This window comes from Lissotriton vulgaris, chromosome 5 (assembly GCF_964263255.1).
Source record: "Lissotriton vulgaris chromosome 5, aLisVul1.2, whole genome shotgun sequence".
Lineage (NCBI taxonomy): Eukaryota > Metazoa > Chordata > Amphibia > Caudata > Salamandridae > Lissotriton > Lissotriton vulgaris.
The window spans coordinates 303,586,888-303,593,039 of NC_141693.1; the positions used below are offsets into that span (position 1 = coordinate 303,586,888).

At 42.0% G+C, this 6,152-nt stretch overlaps 1 long non-coding RNA gene across 1 annotated transcript; it reads left to right on the forward strand.

The window, feature by feature from the left end:
- Nucleotides 1-1,875: 1,875 nt before the first annotated feature.
- On the forward strand, nucleotides 1,876-5,527 carry LOC147710780 (uncharacterized). Its single transcript, XR_015295651.1, has 3 exons — nucleotides 1,876-1,956; nucleotides 2,114-2,150; nucleotides 5,400-5,527. It is a non-coding gene; the product is annotated as an uncharacterized LOC147710780 (long non-coding RNA).
- Nucleotides 5,528-6,152: the final 625 nt, after the last annotated feature.

Consider the following 6,152-nt stretch of genomic DNA (forward strand, 5'->3'; position numbering starts at 1 on the left):
ATTGAAAGGTTGCTCTCCAATGCTAAACAGTGAGTTCTTAAAAGTGATATTTTTCTGATTAAGTCACCATTACAGCAGCGTTCAAGCTTTTCATCCAGTTAGAGAGTTCAGGGGTACTGGGTGTACAGTTATATTTTCAAAACTGCTCAGGCGGCAGAGTTGAGGCTGTAACTTGCTTGAAATATTGGACCTACATGCCAGCCTGTCATGGCCGACAACTAGTACGAGCCAGGTGTGATACATGCATGGGACTTCTGTGAGATGGTGGCAAAAGTTACGAAACGTGTAAGTGATTTAAAATGTGTCACTGTTTTGGGCTAATTGTAAAATGGGGTTGTTTTGTGTTCCTACTCTCCAAGAAAGTGCCTTGAAGCTTGACTTCTCAAAGCAGATCAATCATGGAAGGAAGGTGGCTGAGCGGGTGTTCTACAGTAGGATCTGTGGGTTAGTGCCTGGCATCTTTCTTTGCAGCTGCCTGTCCTGCATTTCTGCATTTGTCCTAAGTAGTACCTCTCTGAGCAGCCACCAACTGCCAACGCACCCCAGAAAACCTTGAATGTTTACCTCCTGTGTGGCTGAAGTTGGAGGAAAGGGAGTGCTTTAACAGACAGATGCATACTGTGGAATTTGGGGGCCAGCTTCGAGTTCTGGCCTCGGCTCAACATTCTGTGGTTTGAATACATGATTTAATCTACCTGGTTAAAGAAAATGAGCTTGACCGTGTGTAATGTAACCTGGTGCTCATATAAACTGTTCCAATATCTTTGGTTTGATTTGCTCCACATAAGTAAAAAGAAATAAGCATTTGCAATGCAATAGGTCTCACTGTTACACAAGTTTAAGCTATTGGCATTGTAAATGACAATGTCTTTTAATTATGTTTTAAAAACAAAAACAAATAAAAGGCATTGTCATTTGCAAAGTCAATAGCTCAAACTTGTGTAAATGTGAGACCTATTGCATTGCAAATGCTTGTTAAAAGATGTCTTGGATGACCTCATTTAGTAGTGGCTGCTACCGGAATAATGTGGTGACTTACCTGAAACAGACAAACGCCCGCCTCTTCTCCATCCTCTTCATCTTCCGGTCCTAGTCTTGGTCGGCATGAGCAGCACCAGGAAGCACCCAGGCAGTAGGCTCTCCTGAGCCAATCACAATGCTGTTATGCAGCGTTGTGATTGGTTCCCCATCGCCAATCACAACACTGCAATACAGCATTGTGATTGGTCTGAGCTCTGTGGTTCGGCGCTCAGACGGGTACAGGGAGACTTTGCATGTTCCTAAGAAGGCTGTGTAATGCAACCTGGTTGGGAACATGCAAAGAACACAGAACTGCTTGGTCGGCCCCAGAGGGGCAGTCATGCACATTTAGGGAGTACAAACCACTCCTCCCCCTGCGCTGCCCAGCCCCGCAAGCCACTGACTTCCAAAGGAAAAATACAATGATCATAACAATAGTTAATATCATTGTATTTTTGGGTGCAGTGGGGCGACGTTCCTCTGCCTTAGCAGAGGAGCCACCACTGCCCTCGTTGCTCATAAAAACGAAATGAGCAGTAACTTTTTTTTTCTTAACACACAAACCTGCTTCTACTTTCTGTTTAGATAAATCCAGGAAATACTGACTTCTGGTCACAACAAAAAAGGGCTGTTTTAAGGTCTCATGAAAACATCCGGAAAAACAAAAACTACTCTACTTTCACTTTGGGCAAGCACAAAAGAAAACACTGAACATTTAAGTGACCCTAGTGTTAGCTCAAGATAAGACCCTTCTTGAGCCCATGTGCTATCTTAAGATAAGCCGTGTTGTGAGGAGACCCTCCTTCGAACTGTTTATAAGCTGCAAGTGTTTTTGGTAATTGTACTGCTGATGAGAAGATAGGCCTGCAGAGGAGAATGCTAAGAGTCTGAACTTGAAATTAACTTCACCACAAAGAGTCAAGATATAAACAAAAGGTATATTTTTAAATATATATGTATATGTATATATATATATATATATATATATATATATATATATATATATATATATATATATATATATATATATATATATATATATTGAGTGTGTTGTAACATAAGATTTGTTTACATGTGTTCTATTTATTTACAGATGTCACTTGATGATTAAATGTATTCTTATAAACAAGGTTAGTTGGTTTGTTTTATTAGTGAACTGTGTGTAGTAATGTATTTTTTTGTCCTATGAGAGCTAGATGCCTATTGTATATCAATGAAGCATAATGTTGCATTTCAGTACATGAAACAGGCAAAAATAATTCTATGGTTTTGTTTGTAAATGTTATCAGAAATGTTTATGCTGTTTGTAAATAATATATGAATTCCAAAATATACTACATAAAAGGTTCCCTGGGCTTTTAGTTTCGGGCTGTAGAAAACAGAATCACCAATGAATGTTTTTTTCAGATGTTGCAATGCGCAATTTGTTTTATTTAATGTGTTCACTTTGGTTCGCCCTGGTTTATAGCTAATTAAGGATGCAAACAAAAACCTGTTTTTACAACTGTAGCGAACCAACTGAATCATGATTTAACTTGAAAACCTGCAGGGGTTTGACAGTTCATGTTACACCTTCTGCTTTCAAATGCAAAGTTCCTCTACAGATAACATGCCATCTGGACTTTTTAAGTGTCTTCCTTAGTTGTGCTTTATGAATATGTGTATGTGCGAGGAGAAAAGTCATTTTGAGAAGTGGCTTTACAGGTGTTAAAATAAAATCTTTTAGTGTATAGAGTTTGACTCTGTTTTAGCATGGTGCAACCATCTGGACTTTTGCATATAAACCTATTATTGATTCTGATTTTTACTAAACACTAATGCTAGGTTTTTGATTACTCAATCAATCAATCAGGGAATTTTGAAGCTTGCTACTCACCCGACAAGGCCCCAAGGCGCTGGGGGCGTGGAAGGGGTGGGGGGAGGGGGCGAAGAACCGGGCAGTCAAAGTGCCAGGTCTTGAGGGTCTTCCTGAAGATGGTCAGAGTGGGGGCGCATCAGATGTGGATTGGGAGCTTGTTCCAGGTCATTGCCGCAATGTAGGAGAAGGCTCTTCCACCGTTTCTGGCTCTGCAAATGTACAGTGTTTTGGCGAGGTTGGCGGATCGAAGGTTTCTCTTGGGTACATGGAAGGAGATTCTTTTGTTGAGATATTGGGGTCTGGTGTTGTGGAGGCTTTTGTATGCGAGGGTGAGTATCTTGAATGTTACTCTCTTCTCGACTGGGAGCCAGTGGACGTATCGCAGGTGTGTGGTGATGTGTTTGTGTCGAGGGATGCCAAGGACCAGTCTGGCTGCAGTGTTCTGTATGGCCTAGAGCTTGCGGAGCAGAGATTTGGTGTATCCCAGCGTAAAGGGCGTTTCTGTAGTCCAATCTGCTGGTTATGAGTGCGCGGGCGACAGTCTTTCTTGATTAGGGGAGATCCATTTGAAGGGCTTGCGAAGGATGCAGAGTGTGTTGAAGCAGGTAGAGGCGACGGCGTTGATGTGTCGGGTCATGGAGAGGGAGGAGTGGAGTATGATGCCGAGGTTCCCAGCATGGTCTGTGAGGGTGGGACGGATGCCGAGGGCAGTGGGCCAACAGGTGTTGACCCATGCAGAGGGGGAGGGTCCGAGGACTTCTGACCGATTACTTAGCGTTTTACAGCTAGGTTTGCAAATACGTTCGTAGTGCCAAATGTGGCTAAGGGTTATATGAAGGGCAGAGGGGCTGGTGGCAGTCAGACACATGTTATGATTTTAAAGTATTTCAAAGGCATATGAAATAGCATTAGTGGCCATCATGGGGCAGCGCCTGCAGCTTAATCTGCACCTGTTCTGGACATGCCGTATCACACTTGTGATGCAGATACTCCACTTAAGTCTCTACAAACTCCAGTAAGGAAGAGAGGTGCCAGCATGTTGTTTTTCCTTTCTGTCTCTTCAGACATGTTCAGCTGCTGCTACTCACAACGGCCTCGTAGATAACATTCTTTGTAGCATGCCTATTTTCCAGTGAGTGCTAATGTTAACCCATTAGCAACAATATGCTCCTCTTTGCATTAGAAATGCTATTGCTGGCCTCTCACCCACTGAGTCGTTTAACCCGTGATTGTGTACGAGAAAAAAAGGTAGAAAATAAGGAGCTCAATTTTATTTTGATTCAGAAAAGGGGGTGGTGACAGACTGATTTGCATATAGCCAGGTTCTGAGCTGGGATGGTGCAGTGAGATAAATAACGGTGATGGATCAAGCCCTGATCTTTGGACTGGGTAAGAGTGGTCTGCTTAATTCAGACACTCTGTTCATCACCACCCCCTTTTCTGAATCATTTTTGTCCACCATAAGCGTGGAAGGGTATACTCAGGTGCGAGTCCCTAGCTCATTGCACCATCAGGATTCAAGCAAGCCGGGCCGAAGACGGCTGAAATGCCAGAAACCGGTCCCCGGTAGCTTGTTTCCTTCCCAGTATAAGAATTGGCTTGGTAGTTTGGTCTGCCCTGTTCCCATGATGCACTGGGCCAGGGTCAGACTAATTTGCATATAGCCAAGTTCTGAGCTGGGATGGTGCAGTGAGCTAAAAAACGGTGATGGATCAAGCCCTGATCTTTGGACTGGGTAAGAGTGGTCTGCTTAATTCAGACACTCTGTTCATCACCACCCCCTTTTCTGAATCAATTTTATTTTGAGTCTGCCAAGTGGTCCTAAAACATATACCATTAGCCATTTCTGGCATTTCAGCCAACAGCATATTGAATTGTGGGGCTTGTAGTTTTGCTTTTTAAAACGCTCATTAAGGCCTCAAAAACCCAGCATGCAATGTGCTATTGGCTAAAATGCCAGAATAAGCAGAAGGTGCTATACATGACATGGAGCCACTTTTCAACTATGTTTAAAGTCATGTCGTCCTCCTCAAAAACTGTTTGTTTTATATGTAAAACTAAAAGTCAACTCTGCTCACATATTTTGTGAGAGTTCACTCACAACATCCATTAAAACAAGAAGTGACAATGCAAATGTTGTTGACTTTTATGCAGTGGAAAGGTTTATACAGAGTTTCACAACACAATAAAGGTATAACATGGACAGCACAGCACAGCCTTCCCCAACACAATGAACAAGTAAAGGGCATGTGACAGTAACAGAGTCAAGTCAAATATACTTTTATTGATTCATTTAAAAAATCATAAAAGGATGGCGAGTCATCATAAAACACTGTACTTTCAATGAACATTTTAAAAACATAAGAGAGACAAAAAAGGCCTTAAAATCGTGACCACAATTAGAAGGCTAGCTGGTTTAACAATACATTTAAAAAAGAAAATAAAATATGGGCCAGCAGATTACTTAATAACTGTTTTGCTTGAATCAATTTTAACCAGTTCCTTTACTGCAATTTTCCAGAATTTTATGACACAACAGGACAGGGTGATTGCAAGCCCGTCAAGACACCTGATGACTGCAGCTCTGCATGTTCTTATCTGTTCCTTCTTAAGAATCTCCCGAAGAGTGGATTTTCGAGTTTCCAGTAGAAAAGGGCAAGTATATAGTAGATGTAGTAATGACTCCTCCCTTGACCACAGAGGCGGCATTCCTTAGATGGCCATGTGCATTTCCATTTTGGGGTCAAATCCTTTGAGGGGAATGATCTCATTCGTAGCATCATCAGGTGATGTTTTTTTTATGGTGGGAAAAGTGATCAAACAGATACTGTTGTGGCTTCAGCCTCTGGTAGACCTGTATCATAGCCCAGGTGTCATTTTTTTGTCAGGATCATTTTATCTGTTAGTAGAGAGATCCACTTAATTGCATTATTCGCAATGTTTCTGAATCCGGAATAGGTTGCTGGGGTGAACCAAAGCCTCCTCTAGTTGTAATGCAGACAAAGATTGCTTCAGGATTGTCATAGTTGAATTAGCTAGTCTTGCTTGGTTTTCTATCTCGACCCAACAGTGGTGGGCTAGGGTATTGTCTTCTACCTCCCTCATCCTGCAATAACACTTTACTAAGGCACCTTGTCTGGCCAAGATCTAATTCTTGAGTCCGAATTCTCAACGAATCTGTTCCTGTGAGGTATGTAACGGTACTGAGAACAGTCTTTTAACAAATGTAGATTGTGCTGTGTTTAATATTAGAGCGTCTTTAATGTTCAGGATT